Genomic DNA, 21,861 nt, shown 5'->3' on the forward strand with positions numbered 1-21,861 from the left:
GTCGAGGCTGATGCTTCTCAGACTGCTATTGGTGGTGTGTTGCTTCAAAAGGATTCAAATTCTGGTCATTTACACCCGGTTGCCTTCTTTTCTAGAAAACTTTTAGTAGCTGAGCAGAATTATACTATCGCTGAACGGGAACTTTTAGCTATTAAAGATGTGTTTCAGGAATGGCGACATCATCTTTTAGGTGCTAAACATACTATCACAGTATTTTCTGATCACAAAAACTTACAGTTTTACTCCACTGTGAAGGCTTTCACTCCTAGACAGATGAGGTGGTTACAGTTTTTTAGTGAATTTGATTTCTTGATAACCTATCGGCCAGGGAATAAGCAGTTGCTGTCTGATACTCTGTCACGGTTAGTTTGTCAGAAAGATTCTAATTTTGTAAATGAACCACCAAGCATTTTACCTGAGGAAAAAATAGCTGCTGAAATTCACTCTGAAAGTTTTTTAGAGTCTGTGAAAGTAGAATTAAAAAAATTTAACACTCAAGTATGGTTATCTCAAAAAGGAAATTCAGTCAGAGAAGGTTTATTTTTTCATGATAATAAATTATTTGTTCCCACTAAAAAATTGCAAGATGAAGTTATGCATTGGAATCATGACTTGGCTATTGCAGCGCATCCTGGCATTAATAAAACATTAGATCTATGTCAGCGTCATTTTTGGTGGGAAAAAATGATTCTTGCAATTCAGCTATTTGTAAAATCTTGTCCAGTTTGTTCAAGACAAAAAGCTTTACATGCAGTTCCTATGGGTTTACTTCGTCCAATGACGATTCCTCCTCAGCCTTGGCATACCATCAGTTTAGATTTTATTACTGATCTTCCTAAATCTAATGGTTTTACGACTGTTTTGGTGGTAGTTGATTTGTTGTCAAAAATGGGACATTTTATTCCATTACATAAAATTCCCACAGCTGTTGAATTTAGTTCTGTGTTTTTATCAAACATCGTTAAGCTTCATGGTCTTCCTTCTAAGATTATTTCCGACAGAGGCCCTCAATTTATATCAAAATTTTGGTCACAATTATGCAAACAACTGGGAATTGAGTTGGCCTTGTCTTCTTCTTTCCACCCACAAACTGATGGTCAAACTGAAAGAGTTAATCAGCATGTTGAACAGGGGTTACGATGTTTATTAGCTAATTCCTCTGGTCATTGGGATGAAGTTTTGCCTTGGGCTGAATTTTCCTATAATAACACCACCCATTCTGCTTTGGGTTGTTCCCCTTTTTATTTTCTCACTGGTCAACATCCCAGATCTCTTCCTATTCTTTTACCAGAGGACCAGCAATTCATGCCTGCTGTGTCTGATAGATTGACAGAATTGTTGAATATTCAGGAAAAGGCTAGAAAACAATGGATTAAAAGCAAAATATCTATGAAAAGAAATGCTGATTCTCATCGTAGATCTTCACCTATTTACGTGGAAGGTCAGTGGGTTTGGCTGTCTACTAGGAATATTCAGTTGGAGGGTCCCAGAAAGTTGAAACCTAGATTTATTGGTCCTTTTCAAATTGAAAAAATTCTGAATCCTGTGTCTGTAAGGTTAATTTTGCCTGATGAATATACTATTCATCCTGTATTTCATGTATCTCTTTTGAAACCTTTTGAACCATCTACTCGACCTGATAATCCACCCCCGCCTGTGATTATTGGGGATCATGTGGAGTATGAGGTAAAAGCTATTTTGGATTCAAAGAGAATTCGGGGTACCTTGTTTTACTTGGTTGATTGGAAGGGGTATGATCCTTCAGAACGTTCTTGGGAACCTGAAAGGAATGTTCATGCTCCTAGAATTGTCAGGTCTTTTCATGCCTTACATCCTGATAAACCTCGTCCTGTAAGACGACCTTTGGGGGGAGGAACTGTTAGGGGTGTTACAGTTCGTCTTACATAACTCAGGTTGTTTACAGGCAGTTTAAGCATTGTGAATCTGATTTTAAAATTATTTTATATTTAATTTCAAATCTTGTTTTGTTGGAATGAAACTAGAGAGCTTTATTTGTTTTTGACAATGCTTGTTGTTTTATTTAAGTATTCATTGAGCTGTCAGTATTTGAAGGTCTAGACTGTAAGCCCCTTGAGGGTAGGGCTCGCGCAACTCCTTGTGGCAGGTATGCATTGGTTCAAGAGCTCGTGCTGGCTCTCGTGACAGGGGAAGCATCTATAAATAGATGCCTTTCCCAACCGTCAGCGCTTCGTCTCAGTTAATCCCCCTGACGAGCGCTTCTGACAGCGCGCAGCTGATCGCATTCCGTTAAGCCCTGAACCCTTGAACTCCCAGCTTAATATTTCCCCGCTCCTCATCGCTCTGCCCGCCTGTCATTTCAGAGCGAGGAGGCTCCGCTCTTCCCTCGGCAGATCGGCTGGTCTGCGCATTCCTTTGCTTGTGCCTGCGGGCGTTTCTACTCCTCAGACCACGTACTGCGCGGAGGCTTCCCTGGAAACGAACCTCCGTTTCTCTTCCGCCCAGACAGTTGGGACTGCGCAATTCCTTTCCCTGGCGCATGCAGGCAGTCGGAGGTCCCCGTCAACGTGTGACAGCGCGGAGGCTTCATAGAAAAAACGAAGCTCCGCTCCTACCCCGGCAAATCAGCTGGGTCAGCGTTTATCTTTCTCTGATGCCTGCAGGCAGTTCGAGACTCCAGTCTCCTCAGTCACTATAGAAGGGACAGTAAGATTTTATATATATATATTTCATAAATTGGTTATTTATGACTTAAATCAATTTAAACTACAACATAGCTTGCAATTGATTTTTAAAGGGACAGAAGCTAAGTAAAAGGTTTTAAGAAACGCACAGTCTTGGCAGAACATCAAACCTTGGCAAGACAAGACATTTATGAATAGAACTGGTGCATTTTAAAGTTTGTAGCAAGCCAAGAGACATTGAGACTTGTCTAACAAGACGAAGTAAACCTTGGCAAAGTCAAGGAAACCTTGTTCAATATGTTATAAAAAATTCTGTGTATATAGAGAGAGTTTAACGTATGGACAATAACAAATTGTTTAAAAATCTGATTGTTGATTTAAACGTTGGGCAAACTGGTAAATAGCAGTGGAGAAGGGTTGTTCTTTCCTTCTTATCATCCCATTGCAGATCCCCATTGGTAGAAGAGTTTACAGAAGACTTCAGGTACGAGGGTTTTGCATGAAGAATGCTGTTAAGTTCACTAACCAGTTTTATAACTAACGTTTTATTTATAAGAGGTCATGTACTGATAATAATCTTATTTTCAAGGGTCTAGAGATTGACGCTGAGTAATACAGAGCTAAAAGTGTGTGAGCAAAGGCCGCAAGAGTTTATGGTCAGTAACTAAGTGTTTAATCTTCACTGTCTAAGGAGGTAACTTGGAGAGTTATTGATGGTAATCTTTTAACTTCAGAAAAACTACGTGAAACCAGAAACAAGCACGTATCAAGTAAACAGTTGACGGCCTGGAGCACAAACAAGAGAAAACAATTTCTGAAGACAACATTTCTTTATTTGTTGTATGTTTGTTTTCTCGGTCCACTTCCCCTTTCCCTTTGGGGAAAGTTAAATCAGTCAGTGTTGGTTTCCTGACTGCGTTGACTTAATCCTGAGGGAGTTGGGAGTTTGCAGCTTTGGAGGAAACGTCAGGAGTGCTTTCAGGACTACTTAACACTAACGATCCTCAGGTGTCAGGTGCGGGACTCCTGGAACTTGGAGTCCACCCGCGAATCCAGGTAGCGGTAAAAACACCATCAGCAGCGAGGTCTCCCCTTCAACAGAGGGACTCCCCTTCAGCGATGCGGCACCCTGCAGCGGGTGCCGCGAAGAGTTATATAGGCGGAGGCAGGAGGGGTTAACAATCCTCAGGTGTCAGGCACGGGGCTCCTGGAACTTGGAGTCCACCCGCGAATCCAGGTAGCGGTAAAAACACCACCAGCAGCGAGGTCTCCCCTTCAATAGCAGGGACTCCCCTTCAGCGATGCGTGCAAGCAAGTGATAGATGTATTATATGGAATACAGTGAGAAAGTGAACCCCGAAGTGGAGAGATGAGGTAATGCCACCATTGCCACTACTCTGCAACCAATCCCTGAATTCCGGGGTGGTACCTCAATGCTGGAAAAAGGCCATAGTTACGCCTCTCTTGAAAAAGTTTTCAGAGGACCCAGCGGTTCAGGGTAACTAGAGGCCTATCTCTCGCCTTCCTTTTCCAGTGAAAAAACTGAAACGGTATGCTAGCAGGATCGTATCCCAATACCTAGAAGCGCACCCCTTGCTAGAGGAGGGACAATTTGGTGTTAGGCCTAGCCATGGCACAGAGACAGTCTTACTGAGTGCTATGGATGAGATATGCATGAGGATAGACAAAGGTCAGTCTACAGTGTTAATTCTGCTTGATTTGTCAGTGGCTTTTGATACAGTTGACCACCACACCCTGCTAGCTAGACTAGTGTCTTTGGGTGTTAGTAGTACCATATTAAAATGAATGAAATCCAAGTTACAGGATCACTGCCAGTTTGTGGCTCTCCCACCCTACCATTTCAATTTCAGACATACTCAACATGGAGGTTCGGTACTCAGTCCAGTATTGTTTAATATCTACATAAAGCCACTAATGTTCTTAAGAAAAAGCACAATGTTACTTTAATTAATTATGCTGAGGATACTCAGTTGATCATGTCTCTAAATTATAGCCATCGGGATGAGGAAAAAACTTTTCAGACCTGTAAAATTGACATCGTAAAGTGGATGAATGTAAACTCCCTTAAATTGAATGGGAAAAAAGCGCATTCCTCTGCTGTTCGGCTAATAAGCTCCTGATGTCCTTACTCTCAAAGTCTTGGCCTCTACCCACTGAGACAGAACTGCGGGCCTTGGAGGTTGATCGCAACCCAGAGTCACCATTGATGAACACCTTTCACTTGAGAAGCACATTAGCAAAGTGGCTAGTGTATGCTTTGCTTTGCTCCATGGCCTCAGAAAACTGTTTCCAATGCTACCTTTATCTGCTAAATCTTTAATCGTACGGAGTGTTATACTTAGTCAACTCGACTATTGTAATGCGCTTTTCCTTGACTACCTGGTCAAATCATCCAGATAGCTGCTGGTAAATTGACACTAAATAGATCCTGAAGATCCGCTACATCTAATGCCCTCAGGGAACTCCACTGGCTCCCCATGACACAGAGGATCTTGTTCAGTTCTATTTGTTATGTGTTCAGGGCCCTGCAAAACAAAAGCCCTGTATCGCTGCAACCTAGACTGAAAAGAAATGCTCCAATGAGGCCACTGCATTCTCCCACCGCTAATCTCATTCAGGAAAATAGGTTCCAAAAGGTGCAGCAAGGGGGACAAACCTTTTCAGCCAAAGCTGCTCAATTGTGGAATAAGCTTCTGCTACTACGAGAGCACATACAGACCTGCTTAAATTCGGAAAAGCATTGAAATCCTGTTTGTTACCAAAATAAAATGATGCCTGTACTAGTATATCATTCCCATTTTTTCTCTCTTTCTATACAACTCTCGCCTTAGCACCAGGATACCGGTCTGATCACAATTCACTCTATAAATGCCATAAATAAATAAAATAATAAATATACGCATGGGAGCTTGTGAGTTGAGTGTTTATTTTGTGTCCTGGGTATCCTTGCAAGGTATTTTGATACACTATGGGGTCGATTAGGAAGGCGGTGAATCCGCATCCTCCGGGCTGGTGGAAGCCACTGCCGGCCCGGAGGATGCGGATTCACCGCCGCAGTCCCTGACCACACCATCCGCCGGATTAGGATGGCGATGGTATCAGCGGCGGATGGCAGGTCCGTCCGCCGCTGATCCACGGGGTGTAGACCGCTATTTGGTGGCGGTGTCTGCAAGACACCGCCAGCCAAATCAGGAAGCGTGTGGAAACATGTGGATCTTTGCTTCTGGGGGGCCCTTGCGGGCCCCCAGGCTGAAGGGGCGGGTGGGGGTGCACATGGGGGGTACCTATGGTACCCCCCTGCATTTGCATGCACAAAGCGGCAGGCACCGCGCGGTGCCTGCCGCTTTGTGCATGCAAATGCAATGCATCCTAATTGGCATGGAGGGAACGCCGCTGCCCTTGCGGACGGTCCCTCCACCTAGGGGGTGGCGGACGGACGCAAGTCCGTCCGCCATCCTAATCGACAACCTAGTTTGGCCTGCTTCTCTTATTATTTGTGGTGTAACATTGGAGTTATCTTGCGCAAGGTGAAATGCTATAACCTACTGACTTTGAAACTTTACTAACTCGACTAAGGTTAGGCGCAAGGCAACACTAGCACCTGCAAGGGCTAAGACTGGTACCACAGCTTCAGTGACTACTATGGGCTCCTTCCTTCAGCGGGCGGCAGCGGTGATAGACAAGGAGATCGAGCTGGTTAACAGACACCTTTCTAGGTCAGCAACCACTGCTTCTTATCCCTTGCATTTTGACACACATGTGTCCCTGATCGGGGTGATGATGAACTTTTAAGTCTGTCTATCAACATCGGGTCTCAGGAGGTCATACAGGACGGTGCCAGGATATCTAGCCAGCCAATAACCCACCTCCGCCCGTGCCCCTGTCTACTGTTGTTATAATAAGTAAGAAGGGGTGCAAACAGAGATCAGAAAGCATCTGAGGGTGTGTACTAGCCACCAGGGAAAACATGGCGGCTGCTGCTTGAGCCGCTGCGGTTCTCTGTATGTGAGCTCCGACAATGAGACGGTGTTAGCTAGGTCGGACTGCAATATGATCCTCGAGTGAAATTGGTAACGCTGGAGGCCCCATACCTGGAGTGAGCTGGCGGTCTTGCCGGTTCGAAATTTGTGTTTGCCGTTCGGCTACGGTGTCCCCTTCGCTTGGCTGCAGCCGATGGGTTTGGAGGGGGCGTGTCTGGACGCCATGGTGGGGGAGAGATCTCCCGCGGCGGTGCACGCTGGCTGCCGAGAGTCAGAGGCGATACAGCGGAGCTCTCTGGTCTCAGCAGGTGGGCTGCTGTGGTGTTTGGCCGCCCTGGAGCTTCGTCGGGGTCGCCGGATCCGAGGATTACTCCCTGGACATCGCGGAATTGTTGCCGCCTCGGAGGTGGAGGCGGAGGTGATCGGCGCGAGTGAGGGGGAGTCCAGAGGAGAGAGCCCGGTGCCGGTTTGTGAGCTGAGCGAGGACGGAGGCGGGGGCGGTGCTTCTGGAAACTGTGGTAAAGGGGCCATATACAACCTGAGAGGTAATAAGCACAAGTACAAGGCACATAAGGCACATAAGGAGGATTTAAGCAAAGTTAAGTATAACAAATCCCTCCCGCCAAATACAAATTTAAACTCAGCTATCAGTCTAAGCCCAACTACGGAAACTACTGCAAGCAACACTAGTAGCACGAGCACGAGCGATGTTGTAGTAAAACCTGGGGTGCCTGAAAAGTCAGATGATATTATTCTAGATAACACTACACTAGGTAATCTCAGTAACCTCACTAATAGTAATAGTAAGAAAAAGCTTTCTTCTAACCTGACAGGCCAGGTCAAAGCAAAACGCGCCTACACCTGTAAATCTGTTAAGGGGTCAAAAACCAAAAATAAAAACGCAGCCTCAGCATCCAAAATAACGCCATCACTGAGGTCTTTTTTCAAGGTGATCCCTCAGGTGGTATTGTTAGCAGAGAGATCTGAACTAATGTCAAAGGTGGACACGAGTGTAGTAAGAGTGCAAAGTGCCGAGGATATACTTGACAAAGTGGATATTTCACTCGAGATGGCCACGGGAGGTGCGGAAGGTCCTGCGACTATGACAGTAAACGCGGGGATATGTAAGGACCAAGTTGGCGGTATAGAAAGTGGTAGTCCAATTATTAGTACTCCAGGGCACCTTTCACCCCTTGCTTTGGTTCTGGCGCCCTCATTGGTTCCACCTCCTATGTTAGCCCCAATTTCTGTAACAATTGGATTGGATCCGCAGGGTCCCAAACAGGGTGCTACAGCTACAGTTACAGATACAGATACAGCGAATACAGTAGATACCACAGACATTTTGTCTCCCTTGCCTAGCGCTATTTCTCACACTAGTGCAAATGTTGATCTGGTTACCACGCTGCAGGCATCTTTTCATGGAATGTTTTCCTCGCTATCTGCAGATATTAAAAAGGGATTTGAAACCTCCGCTGCCAACCAAGCGGATATTAGGTGTTATTGTGAGAGCCTGGATAAAAAACTAAATGACCTTACAATTAGAACAGAGGCACTTGAAGATCGAGTCACAGGTATGTCCTTACACCTGGACGAGGCCGAATTGAATATTAACACACTTAGGAAAAAAGATCAAGCCCTATCGGATCGGATGGAGATACTTGAGAACAACGCACGAAGGAATAACCTTCACATAATGAATATTCCTGAGGATAAAGAAGGCACTGACATCAAGCAATTTGTCATCTCGCTGTTGAAAGAGGCGTTGAGATTAGATCAGTCTGAGGAGGAACTGGCCCTAGATATACAGCGTATCCATAGAGAGCCTTTTAGGAAGAATCCGCAAAGGACCAAGCCAAGAAAGGTTTTGGTTAACTTCCGTACGTATTCTCTTAAGGAAACCATCCTAAACCTAGCTTTAAAACAGAAGACCATCAGTGCAAAGGGCTTTAGTTTCCAAATTAGATCAGATTTGTCCAGGATTACACTGGACAAACAATGGGAACTTGGGAAAAGACTTGAGGCCTTTAGAAGCTATGGGGCAGTGGCCCAAATGGTCTTCCCGGCAGCATTGAGAATTATGTACAATAACACCATGCACAATGCAAGGTCAGTGCAAGCAGCGGACGAACTACTGCTTACAATAGGTAGAAAAAAGTGAGCAGGTGATTAATGATAACTATTGATTTTGAGAATAGTTAAAACTAATTGTTAGATAAAAAAAAAAAGAGTGGAAAAAGACACTAAATATATCTAAAAACATTTTTTTGTTTTTTTGTTTTTTGAGGGAAGCATGGGGACATACAGTAGGTGTACAGCTGAGGGAGGAGGATAAGAGGGGAGGAGGGGAAGGGAGAGGGGAAAGAGAAAAAAAAAGGATAACAAGACACACAACCAGAAAAAAAATGGGTTAGAGGTTAGGCGGGGGTAGAAATACGTACAAGATAACTAACGCACCCGTATACCCCCTTTCTTTTTTTATGCCAATTAGAACTTAAGAAGCTTGCTTTTTTTTTTCTCTCTCATCCTGTTTCCTCCTTCTTCTCTTTATGCTATGTCCCATTTTTTCCGGCCATAAAAATGTACAAGAAGGGAGCTCACAACAGGGTTCTCCAGATGGATATAACAAGGGTTTTCCAGGGGGGGAGGAGGGTTAGACAGGGGCACTGTGGGGGATTGCAGGGGGGAAAAATAAAAAAGAGTCCTCTCTTTCACATCAGGTTGGTTTTTAGTGTGAAGGGATCATTGTTAAAACATGTCTCAGTTAAAATTTCCTTTTATATGTGTAACTTAAAGATAGTATTTCTATGAGTAAAATCTCTATCCTCTCCTGGAATATTAATGGTCTGCGAACAAATCCTAGGAAAAATATTATTATGCAATATCTTCGAGACTCTAGTGCGAAGATCATGGTACTCCAGGAGACACATTTGACAGAGCCAGAGATGCAAATACTGGTTAAAAGGAATAGATGGATTGATGCCTGTATAGTAACGGCACAAACAACACATACTAGAGGTGTGGCAATCTTATTTAGAAAATCCATCAAAGCAAGATTAGTCTCTAAACTAGTAGACCCAGGAGGGCGATGGGCAATAGTTTCAGCTATAATACATGGGGCCCCGATAACCATAGTGGGCTACTATGGTCCTAATCAGGACGATCCCTCCGCAATGAAGGCCCTGTTCTCACATCTATATTCATTCCCAGAACCAGTTATCATGGCGGGCGACTTTAATATAGTCCTAGATCCCTTAGTTGATAAATTGCCATCTAATAGAGCTAAAGTTCTGTCGAAAACTAGGGCATACCTGCAGGATAATATGAAGCAGCTTGGGTATAATGATATTTGGAGAACAATGCACGGCGTACAAAGAGGAACTACATTTCGAAACTATAGATTCCACCATCAGTCTCGAATCGATTTTTTGCTGATTAGCCAATCCTTAGTCCATCTGGTTAAATCAGTATCCCACTTAACATTTCATCTTTCGGATCTCACTGCAATTCTACTGGATTTGGATGGTTTCCCAAAACCTAGATCAAGTAACTGGTCATTCGATCGATCACTATTGTCATCTACTAATATCACAGATGCCATTAAGATAGAGACCCAGTTTTTCCTGGATGAAAATATAGGATCCACCTCTCTAGGTGTTATTTGGGATACACTTAAGGCATTTTTAAGGGGTCAGATCAATAACAAAGCCATATATAAGAACAGAGTCTATAGGGAAACAGTGACCTTCTTAGAATCAGAACTGGCTAATTTACAAATAGAAATTACCAGTCACCCTGATCCTAGTGCATCTATAGTTCATGAGAGGCAGGTAAAGGTGGCTACATTGAAAGGAGAGCTAAACTCAGTATTAAATGCCAGGGTTCAAGAGAGATGGGAGGCCAGCAAACTGGCACATTTTGAATACGGTGAGGGAGCGAGTAAACTGCTGTCTTGGAAAACAAAGACTGAGTTAGTGCGTAATAATATCAACTCAATTACGATGGGAGGAATCACACTATTAACTGATGTCGAAATTAGGAGAACGCTTCGGGACTTCTTTAGTGAAATTTATTGTGAGGATAATAACGTTGAGTCAAAGCAGGTCGAAGATTGGTTGGTGGGCGTTTCTCTCCCTGTCTTGACTCTAGAACAAAGCAATAGGCTGGACGATCCGATCTCACAAGAAGAAGTCAGGACAGCTATTGCCAGTAGCAAAAAAGGTAGGGCATCAGGCCCCGATGGATTGCCATCTGAAATTTATACGGTTTTGATTTCAACTATTACTCCTTTTCTGACTGAGGTGTTTAACAAGATCCTCCTGGAAGAGATGCCCCCTCCTAAATCATGGGATAATGCATCAATTACATTGATTTTAAAACCAGGGAAATCACCATCAAATTGCGGGTCTTACAGACCAATTTCCATATTGAACACAGATTATAAAATCTTTACATCTATATTGGCAAATAGGTTGGGGGCAGTAGCAACAAACATCTTGCACATAGATCAAAAAGGGGTTGTAAGAGGGCCCCAGTTGCATGAGCTGACCTATGATCTCATAGGTGCAATTGACATGGCAACGACAACATCACTCCCTCTAGCAGTAATGACCTTGGATGCCACCAAGGCCTTCGATAGGGTGAACTGGGTTTACCTATCGGAGGTCTTAGCAAAATTTAATCTGGGGAAAAAATTCAGACATGCAGTCAAACTTCTGTATATGAACCCGTCAGCATCCGTACTTGTTAATGGAGAACTTTCGGACCCTTTTAATATCACTAGGGGTACCCGCCAAGGCTGCCCCCTTTCCCCCCTCTTATTCGATCTGTATATAGAGCCTTTTGCTCAGAAGATAAGAGATAATAACAACATTAAGCCTTTTGTCTTTGAGGGATGGGAAAGGAAGGCAGCTTTATATGCGGATGATGTTCTTATCTATACATCAGAATTACGGTCGGCGTTTCCGGCTGTAATCAAGTTGGCCAAAGAGTTCGGAGCCATATCAGGGTACGAAGTAAATGCATCTAAGACAGATATAATGGTCTGGAACGACCCGGAGCCCGTGGTGGGGGCTCAGGTGAGTTCGGTCCTACGTTATCTGGGTCTGAATATATATAAAGACATAGACAAGATAGTCCCAGCAAACTTTGCGATTATAGCTAAAGAATGCCGTAGACTAATGAAATCATGGTCTACACTCCCATTATCTTTGCTGTGTAGATCTAACCTAGTCAAAATGACGATTCTACCTAAGGTAACATTTTTATTTAATACTATTCCTCTTTTTTTTGATCCTATTATGATAACTAAACTTCAAAGTGAAATTCGCTCTTTTATCTGGAACAACCACAATCCGAGAATCGCCTGGAAGAAGATCAGGCGACGTAGAGAGAAGGGAGAGAAGGGAGGTTTGGCGGCCCCAGATTTACAGCTTTACGGGTGGGCCTTCCAGATGTCTCACGTTAGAATGTTGTTAAAATCTCCAACAAATATAGGTTGTGGGCATATGTTTGATGCGCTACTCAGAGGTGAAAAAATGGCTGGTCAAGGATTTTTATTTAAGTTCGGGGACCCCAAGTTTTAAAAAAAAATAAAACTGAAGGTGCTTAGAGATATGTGTAGAACATGGGCTAAACTGAGGGGCACCGTCAAAATAGACTACTACTCAGGTAAGGCTCCATTATGGAACTCTCCAGGTTCCCCGACCTGGCTGCTTGATAGTCTAGCTACACCGCTGCGCGAGTCGGTTCTGATAGCTTGGGGAGATATTTTTGTGGAGGGTTCATTACTGCCATGGGAGGTATTGAGTCTAAAAGTGGGGTCTCGGCTTTCTAGATTTAAATACCTTCAGATGCAAAGTTGGGCACATTCTCATTCACAGCCTTCTAATAAAGGTAGATTCCAGCTGGGAGGCGATAGTACACTGGTGACTCTACTAACAGATAAGCCTCCATTTAATAAAGAGGTCTCATTCTGGTATAACCTTATTCTAGATGCGGCAGAGGGTGAGTCACATCTACCAGAGCAGTTGTGGTCTGCACACATGATAGATATTAGTGTGGAAAATATATGGTATGATTCTTTTAAGATTATGTGGAGTATTATAAAACCATCTTGTTTACGCTACACAGGGCATAATATTCGCCCAACGTTTATCAAAGTTTTCAGATAGTCCGCCAGTTCTATGCCCAAAGTGTGGTTTGGCAGAGGCTTCGGACTTGCACATGTTTTTCGATTGCCCGCTACTATCACCATTTTGGACCTCAGTTACTACTTTTATATCTACCTCTTTGGGATCCCGATTAACTCTTTGTTCTGCCTTGGTTATCTTTGGTATTTCTCCAGAGTTTCATGGTCCAGCAAAAGATCTAATCTTTTACTGTATGTTGTTGGCAAGGAGAGAGATATGCAAGAGATGGAAAGACCCCATATCTCCTACCTTGCTGGATTGGCAATCATCAGTGCTACAAGTATCAACGATGGACCTCTTAAGATCAGGAAATAAAAATAAGAGAAATTTCTGGAGGCTACGAAATTGGTGATATATTTTGGATTGATCTTGGGTTTTTTTTTCCCCCCCCCCCAAGGTCCAATGATTACGCTGCTTGGTATTTTACCTTCTATTTTAACTATACCCTACAAAGTTGGAATCGATGCAAGATCGGGTATATGAACACAGCATGTGTCCCATACGGTTGTTCTAAAGTGGCTTAAGTGGATTATGACAATATTACTGTGGAGCAATCAGGGTGATTTCTTTTCGGCTCCTTCCAGATTATCTGAGACATTAAGGTTATTCTCCACATGCTACTAGTTGATCACCAAGGGCGAAAGATGAGGAAAAAAAAAAAAAAGAAGGGGGGTAATGAAGCCTCTTTAAATTGAGCGAATCTGGCAGTCACTGCAGGTAAGCAACTGGAAACACCAATAGCTACTAGGCAAGGGAATTTAATCCTGGCTGAGAAGGGGTCCCAGGGACAGGTGTGGGCCCAAAAAGTAAATCCCAAGTAATAGGGGGTTAAGCCAAAAAATTAAAACCCAACCTGTTCCCAAAAACGTCGGTATCCTCCTAAATATCACCTATACCGGTTGTGATGGAGCAAGGACTCATAGAAACAAGCATTTGCAATGCAATAGGTCTCGCATTTATGCTAGTTTAAGCTATTTGCATTGTAAATTACAATGTCTTTTATCTATGTTTTAATGCTAGTAGCTTAAACTCTTGCAAATGTGAGACCTATTGCATTGCAAATGCTTGTTAACAATTACCAGGGAAATGAATTGAAAGGCATATCCAGCTTCAGTCCTAGCTGCTACAAGATTAGAACAATTAGCCCACTCCTTCATTCCACCACCTGGTAACAAAATTGATTTTTCCCCATGAATGCCTCCGACTCCCTATTTAATATCTCTTCTTCATTAGTAATTTTGTGCTCCTGCTTTCAGCGGACCGATTCTTTAGTTTCCTCCAGTCTTGCGATTGTACACGGATACTCTTCTGTCAGGCCTAGGCCATATTCCAGCCTGGTTACACAAAGGGGCCACCAAAGCAATTGATAAAAAAAAATACTTAGCACACTCCAGCTATGTTTTTCTTCCAATGTGGATTGCTAAATTTGGTACTAGTAGCTATCCATATTAAAAAAACAAAAAATGTAATTAGCCTCACGTTTAATCTGTCACATGCACTTTTAAGATGTTTTATATTAAAACCGTCCTGAAATTACATGATTGCTACAAAAAAATGCAAAACACAGAAAGGCTGTACATTTCACACGTGTTAGCTCTACAAATAGTGAAGGATGTGGCAGAAGAGAACCAGATGTTTTCTAATTATTTTTAGCCGCTGACATTCGTTGAAAAATATCGCAGGTAAGTAATATGCGCCAAAAGAATCTGCAGATCTTCTACCACACCGGCGCTACTGATCAATAGCGAAAGCAGATGTCGTATTGGGTGCAGAAAATAAGACACTCTATGGTGTTTCTGGGAAATAATACCACTGTACATACCACTGCAGAATTTTGCATTTTACATTTAAAACCTTAACTTCCGAAATAGTTGATACAGCGGCAGGAAACTTTTTAATACTGGGCACATGTAAACAAACGTCCAGTGTACTTTATAAACGCATACACTCTCAGCATCTCCGCCAAGATTGGATTATGAGTGAATTTCTCCAAGTGTATCCATCTCTGAGGTGGGCGGGTTAGGAGGGAGAAGCATCATTGGGCACACTCACCGTAAACCATGGCCCCTCCTGTCTCATGCAAGAAGCCAAAGCGATGGTTTTTGAAGAGCCATATGGTGAGGATGGTTACAATAAGCAAAAAGTTGAAAACCAGCCGCTCAAACGCACCCTGGTGAAAAGCCTGTGACCCGCCTTGGGAAGATGAGGAGGTCTATGACTGCCCCATGCCCCTTGTTTAGTGCTGCTGCAAAACCAACCAACCAAAAAACGTGTGATGCAAGCTTTACGGACTGCTGCTTCCTTGTGGTCCCGCTGCAGATACACAGTTGTACACTTGAATGCTGGGGAATGTAGTCCAGCCAACAAGCATGCAGGGATGGTGTTGTGACAAATTCAAGGCCCAGTGAGAATCTGTTCCCGAGCACCCACAGGGCATGCGTACAAGTGTGATCTAGAAGGGCGTGCTTGCTTACAACGCATCCGTCTTGAGGCAGTGAGCCCGCGCTCAGTTTGCTGGATTTCTGTTCTATGGTGGAGGGTACGAGAGCATCATCGAAGATGCGCATCCGTAAAAAAGGCAGAAGGTAATTGAGGTAACAAAATGCCGGTTGTCAGAAGGCACCGAAAACTTCATCAAGAACGGCAGAGGCTTCCAGTTTTTAATTTCATGGCGAAGATAAATCTGAGCACCGGATGTTTGTTTGTTTGTAGAAGACGTTAACAATGGCACATGGCAGGGAGAGATGATGAGAGGGAGTCAGGAGAGAAACAGTGAGCTAAAGCCAAGGAGAGACAGGCAGCGCCAGATAAAGCAAGAGACTGGAAGACATTGAACCAAAAGAAGATAAAGTAAAGACACGACTAAAGCAAGCATCGTGCAATTAAAACAAGAGACAGGCAGCGCCAGATAAAGCAAGGGACCGGAAGACATTGAGCCAAAAAGAGAGAAAGTAAAAAAACGACTAAAGCCAGCATCGTGCCATTAAAACAAGCGCGGTCCTGAAAGTGAAATAGGACCGCGCTGCAGCCGGAGCAGGAGGATCGCTTGTCTTTATAGTGCCATGTGTTAGAAACACATGGCCCCATAAAGATAAGAAAGTGCTTTGTGACAGACGCAAAGCAGGCCACCGAGTCCGGCTCGGCGGGGAAAGGGCGTATACAGAAAACCCTCATTACCAATGGCAGGCCACCCTTTAGCATAAACAGTGATGCCAGCCAATGGAAATGAGGGGCGGGTCTTACAACCCTCTACTGAAAGTCCTTATTAACAATAAATCTCACGAGGCGGGCAGCGCATGTGCTGCCACGCCACGCGAGACCTAAAAAAGACTTGCTCAGAAGCAATCCGCTCCTTTAACTTACTAACAAGGTACTAAAAGTGTTTTGTGTAAAATTTAATGCGCACCACACAAACACGCGGGTTAGTGAAGCTTGCTTATGTGTTTATTAACGTAAGTAACATGAACGAAGGACTAAAACCTCTTTAACGGGGAAATCTTTACTGTGCATGTGTCAATTGCATCTACGCAATATGACAAACTAATGCTTGGAGGGAAATTCTTGTGCATGAGGAGAAGGTACTAAAATGGAGCCTTGAAGACTCGCGTGCATGGCACCTGCTTAGCTGAGACGAAAACAAGCTATTTTACTAATGCTAATGTGGGGAAAGTATTAATAAATAAAGGGGAACAGAGTAGAGATGAGTGGTATACAAGGAGACCACTTATTTTGTGACAGTAACATTTGTCTTTTTGATCTTATTATTAGTGCGCATTTGGGCCTCCCATGTATAACTGAAGTAAACTGAGTGAAAGGACTGCGCATGTCTGACTGAAAGTTAACCCAGAACGATGACATGACTTTTTGACTGAAATTCAGCGTCTAGAGTGTTGAAGGGCCTGGCAACAGGCGGTGAAAAGTTCAACAGAGTGAACTTACATATTGGACTATTAACAAATGTTGCAAATGAAATGTGAATGCGGGTGGGAAATAAAGTTTTGAATAAAAACTTAAGGGTATGGGTTTGTGAACAATGGTCAAACTGAGTAAAGTGACATGTAAGTGTGATGATCTTCCCTCCTTGCCTGACCAATTAGATTTCGTATTTTTACGATATTGCAACTTTAGTGGGTGGAACATTAAGGACTAAAGGTATAATTGAGATAGCTTTAGTTAGTTAGTCAGATGAAGATTTGCTGAATGCTGCAGAGCTCGGTATGCTGTCAGAGTAGTGAGAGATGCTGATGCTGGGAGAGATGCTGTTAGATGCTGATGAAGAATCGAATGCAGAACCTTCTATCCTAAGTTAATTGCGTTAGATAAGAATATCGCGGAAGAATCTCAAAGAGGAAGAGAGTGTCAGAGAGGGGTGCGGCGCAGCGGTCAGTATTCTAGAGAGGTCATCTATACTGTCCTGATTCCTGTCCTGAAGCCTTTGTCTCCTGACCTATCCTGGGGGACCCTCACCAGCCCTTTTGCCAGTGGGTTGGTCTTCACACCATTCTTGGTAAAAATGGTATATATTCTCTCGTATTTTAGTTATGCTCTTATCTCTCTATCTTCTTCTTTCCTTAGACATTGCTCATTGAGTAAGTCATTGGTATATTGTTTGATGATCTAATTGATTCTCTCTCCGCTGAATGAGGTTGAATGCACTGTGTATTTGAGATTTAGATAAAGATTTTAGACCTTCCAGAGTCTGTGATTATTTACTTCAGAAGTAAAGGTAAGAATTAGGAGTTAAATTAATTTTCACCATCAACTAGTTCAACTAATGGTACTTTGACCAGAGGAAATAACTTTTTCATCAGTGAAAGGTTAGTTAGGAATACTGAATAACTAATCTTGGATATTGTGAAATCATATATAAACTTTGACTCCTGCGGTTTACTCAATTGTGTGTGTTTATGGGCCCAGGTGAGTATATGGTATTGAAGTATCTGTTGTTGGTACGCCGCGGGATCGGGTGTACTGGAATCCCTTCAGGTATCGATGACAAACTTGCTGGACTCAAAATTGGGCCCGATAATCAATCGTCTGACATTGATTGAAAAAAGCTTATCAGCCCTTAAACACAGTGTTTCACCTTCACCAATGGGAGGGATAAGTGTCCAACCTGGACAAGTATTCCAATGGATCCCCTAAATCTGGCAAACCCACCTACTAACACCAGGGGACAGTCACAGCCACAGCCACAATCACGGGGGTCCAAGTAACTATAAGCCAGGTAGTACCCACACAAGGGGAAAGCCATGGCCAAAGCGAAAACAGGGACAGATTTCCCATGCAAATTCAGGTTCTGGAAGGAAATCAATTTACAGGTAGTCAGACCCAGGGGGGTAGCGAGGCCCAGCCACAGCGTCCACCAATTACCCCTTTACCACCTGAATCTACCTACTATGTAGTGGTTCTGGGGAATATACCAACACTCCCGCAGGGTACAAAGGAGGATTTTTTCCAGATGAAGAATAAAGCTCTTCACTGGGTATTGCACAACACAACATTGGGATAAAGGGTGGAGAAAAATATTAAGTTGGTGCATAGAGTCAGCTGGATAGGTAGTAATCGTAAATCAAGCATGGGGGACTGTGTTATCGTACATTTTAACAGACCACATTCAGCAGAAAGGATCCTGTTTACGAATTCATATTCTGCTCTTTCCGGCTTCAAGTCAACCATCGTGGCTTTACCACTCGGATACTTTTATAAGCCAGATCTACCAGGGTACACCCACATGAACACCAACACCGCGGCCCCTTTAGATGGTTTGTCACAGAGATTTCCATCTGTCAGGAACGTTTACTCACAACTGCCCCCTCCAACAGCTCACTTAAACCAGATGCCTATATGTCGACAGAATTTTGTCCCTCCATCTCTGGAGCTGTCTAACAGGTTTTCCGCACTGGCTATAATAGAGGAATGTGATTGACTCACTAGCCCCCCACTGACCGACCCAGAGATCTCGTCAAATCAGAAGGTTTCTTCAGTGCAAAACAAGGGGGGGCTCATGAGTACCCGACTATAATGTAATATCTTGTAATATTGCATGTCTGGCTAATACGTTTTCTGATCCTATTTGGAAGCAATTTGTAAAACAAGTTTGTGTGATTTATCTACAGGAAACATGGTTAGTGGATTGCAGCTTATTTCTGGAAGGTTATAAGTCCTTTTTCATTTCAGCCTCCCCTTCTATGGCTGGTAGACCTAAGGGCGGTCTCGTTACCTTTATCTCCTTGGTGGTAGACTGTCAGATACAGGTTCTGCCCTCGACAAGTCCAGGTCTACGGTGTCAGGAAAGCACTCACCTGTTCCCCTTGCTCTAGTTGATGATGACCAAAGCCCCAGTCCTCCCGGAAACTTCCCAGGCACCAGAATCTAGAAACTACTCTGATACTCAGAAAGGCCCCAAGGGGAAAGGGGGAATGGGAATGAGAGAGAAAAAGAAATATTGATTCTTCCTGATGTAACGCGATACCTCTATATCTTCGGGATAGCCTTCTTTCTCAGGAACTGAATTGGAAGGATTATTCTTCTAAAAACACAGGAAGACTTCTTGGCGTGTTCTAATGCAAAAAGTATACATATACATATAAATATATATTAACATCTGTTAACCAGTTTTCACGGTATTGCTATATTACTTCCCAAGAAATAATTCTAATACCTAGAAAAATGCCTTAGTTCTCCTGAACACTCTCAGAAATGCTTGTTAACTGTTTAGACAATTATTATGTCAATCTTCTGTTCTTTCACTCTGTAAGCAGAAAACAATCATTAAACAAACCCTAGATTGTGTTATATAGTTGAACACCAGATCAGAGGTCCATAATTATATACCTTTTCAAGATATTAATTCACTTATAAATGTTCCATAAAGTTCTCAACAAGTTTTTATCATCACTTGTTTTGATAATCAGTCATGCATCTTTTTCTAGGAAAAGGTCTCTCAAAGTTAACTTTAAAAGCGTCTTTATACTGTTCCTTGTGTTGGATAAACTCTCCAGGAAATACTAGTTCAAGCGCTTTTCATGAAGTCCTTGATTAACATAGTTTGTACTTAGTTAAACAATGAAATATAAACTCACTGGTGTTTTTCTGTTTCAATGATAATTCACTTATCTGTTTAATGGTGTTCTTTTCAAGGTTTTCGGGACACCGGAAGATTTCCGGTTCACTTGTAGGATAGACGATCTCGCCGGAAGCACACTGAAGACTGATGAGGGCGAAGGAAGAAAAACAAGAAGGAGGAATGCTTTGAAGAAAACCGGAGAAACAACGAAGATCGCCGCATTGATCCGGAGCACCTGGAGAAGGAGGGCTTGGGGGGGCGGCCGACCGTCGGGAAGTCCCCCCCCGGGCTGTTTGAGAGGGGTGGGGGGGAGGGGGCTTGCGACGAAAAACTGACATTTTGTTTTGGGCTTCTTTTTGATATAGCCCAAAGGCAGCCCAACGTTTAAATGCATTGGGCTGCTTCTCCCAGCCACCATTTTTTCCTTGGTGACCTGGTGGCTGGGAGTGATAGTCAGGGTTAATTTTGTCAGCGTAAGTGAGGGTTATTGGGGTGTGTAGTTAATTCTTTTTGTTCTGAAAGTTATCATTTAGTGTTCAAAGCTTCTTTATTAGCATGCCTTTAGCGTGCCTTACCTTGTCTCGGTGCGTTATGGCAGCGGATGATGTTCGAGTCCTTGAGGCCCTTCGGCTTTTGAGTAAAACCGGCCGTCTAGATTTCGTTTTGGGCGACGGCAGGAGTGGCCACAACAGTGGCGGCTTGCACGGCGCCAAAGAGACCCAGGTTGGTGTCGGCGGTGGAACGGCGCGAGCAGCAAGAAGTCCCCGTCAGCTCTGGGCCATGGAGTGCGGTAGTCCGGGAAGGCGGGAAGATTTCTGGGAGGTAGGGTGCGCAGGGCTTGATTTCTGAGCCGGTGGCCGCTTTGTTGAAAGAGTGATGGGTACGGTCTGCACCCGCGAGAGGAGTGAAGTGCGAGGGGGCCGAGGCGGGAAAAGGCGCTCTGCGTCTCTTTCCGCTGATCGGGATGAGACGGCAATAGCAGGTGTGGAGGGGGGGTGAGTATCGTTTCTCCCGGTGTTTCCATCCAGGAAGATTGGTCTTGGGGGGGAGCAGCGTGAGCAATTTTACCCTCCGGCACGGATTGATTTAACGGCAGGGGTAAGCGGGATGGTGGGGGTGGAGCCCCATAGGCAGGGGTCCCACCTCGAATTTTACAGGAGCAGAGGGAGTTGGCTCGGTTTTAGAGTGGAGGTGGGGAATGGGCCACAGATGCACAGGCTCCAGCTGGTTCAGGAAATGTGGTCCTGTGGCAAAGGGATAGTGAGGCAAGGGTGGAGCTTGACTGGGAAGGCAGGGGGGATGGATTCTATTAGCCCTCTTCTTTTTTCCCCATCTCCGGCTAGAGGGAAGGCCTCTTCAATAGTTTGCAGTTCACCTGCGGAGGGGGAGTGGGCATAGGTTGGGGGGTGGGGGGTTGGAACCCTTGGGGTTGGTTCAAGGTCAGGTATCTGGGGTGGAGGAAGTTGATATTGGAGCATATGTGCTGTCTGATGAGGATGTGGACCCGGCGGTGGGGGGCCAAGCGTGGGAGGGCCTGGATGTCTTCCCGTGTTGGGCGGAAGGGGTTCAGGACATGGAAGAAGGTGGGCATGGTGCGTCGGTTACCCGCTTGTTGAGCAGTAGCGCGTGGAGAGGTGAGGGGAAGGTGAAGAAGCTTGGAGGGGTTAGGTCTGAATCTTCGGGGTTTGTTGGGGGGCGGGGAAGGGTGTTCAGATGTCGTCAGTGTCTGCTCCATCGGCGCAGATGATGTTGGAGTGGAGTGAGGGCGAGCTGGAGGGGGACCCTTCCCCCCCAGCTTATGCACGGTTAAGTAAGGATAGGTCCTTGGTGGTAGGTCAAGGCAGCGTGGGGATGGGAGTGGGCACCTTTTGGAGTGGTCAGGAGAGTAGGCAAGCTAGCTTGTGGTGAGGTCCCAGCACACCAGTCCAACTTTTGTC

This window comes from Lissotriton helveticus, chromosome 7 (genome assembly GCF_964261635.1).
Source record: "Lissotriton helveticus chromosome 7, aLisHel1.1, whole genome shotgun sequence".
Taxonomy (NCBI): Eukaryota; Metazoa; Chordata; class Amphibia; order Caudata; family Salamandridae; genus Lissotriton; species Lissotriton helveticus.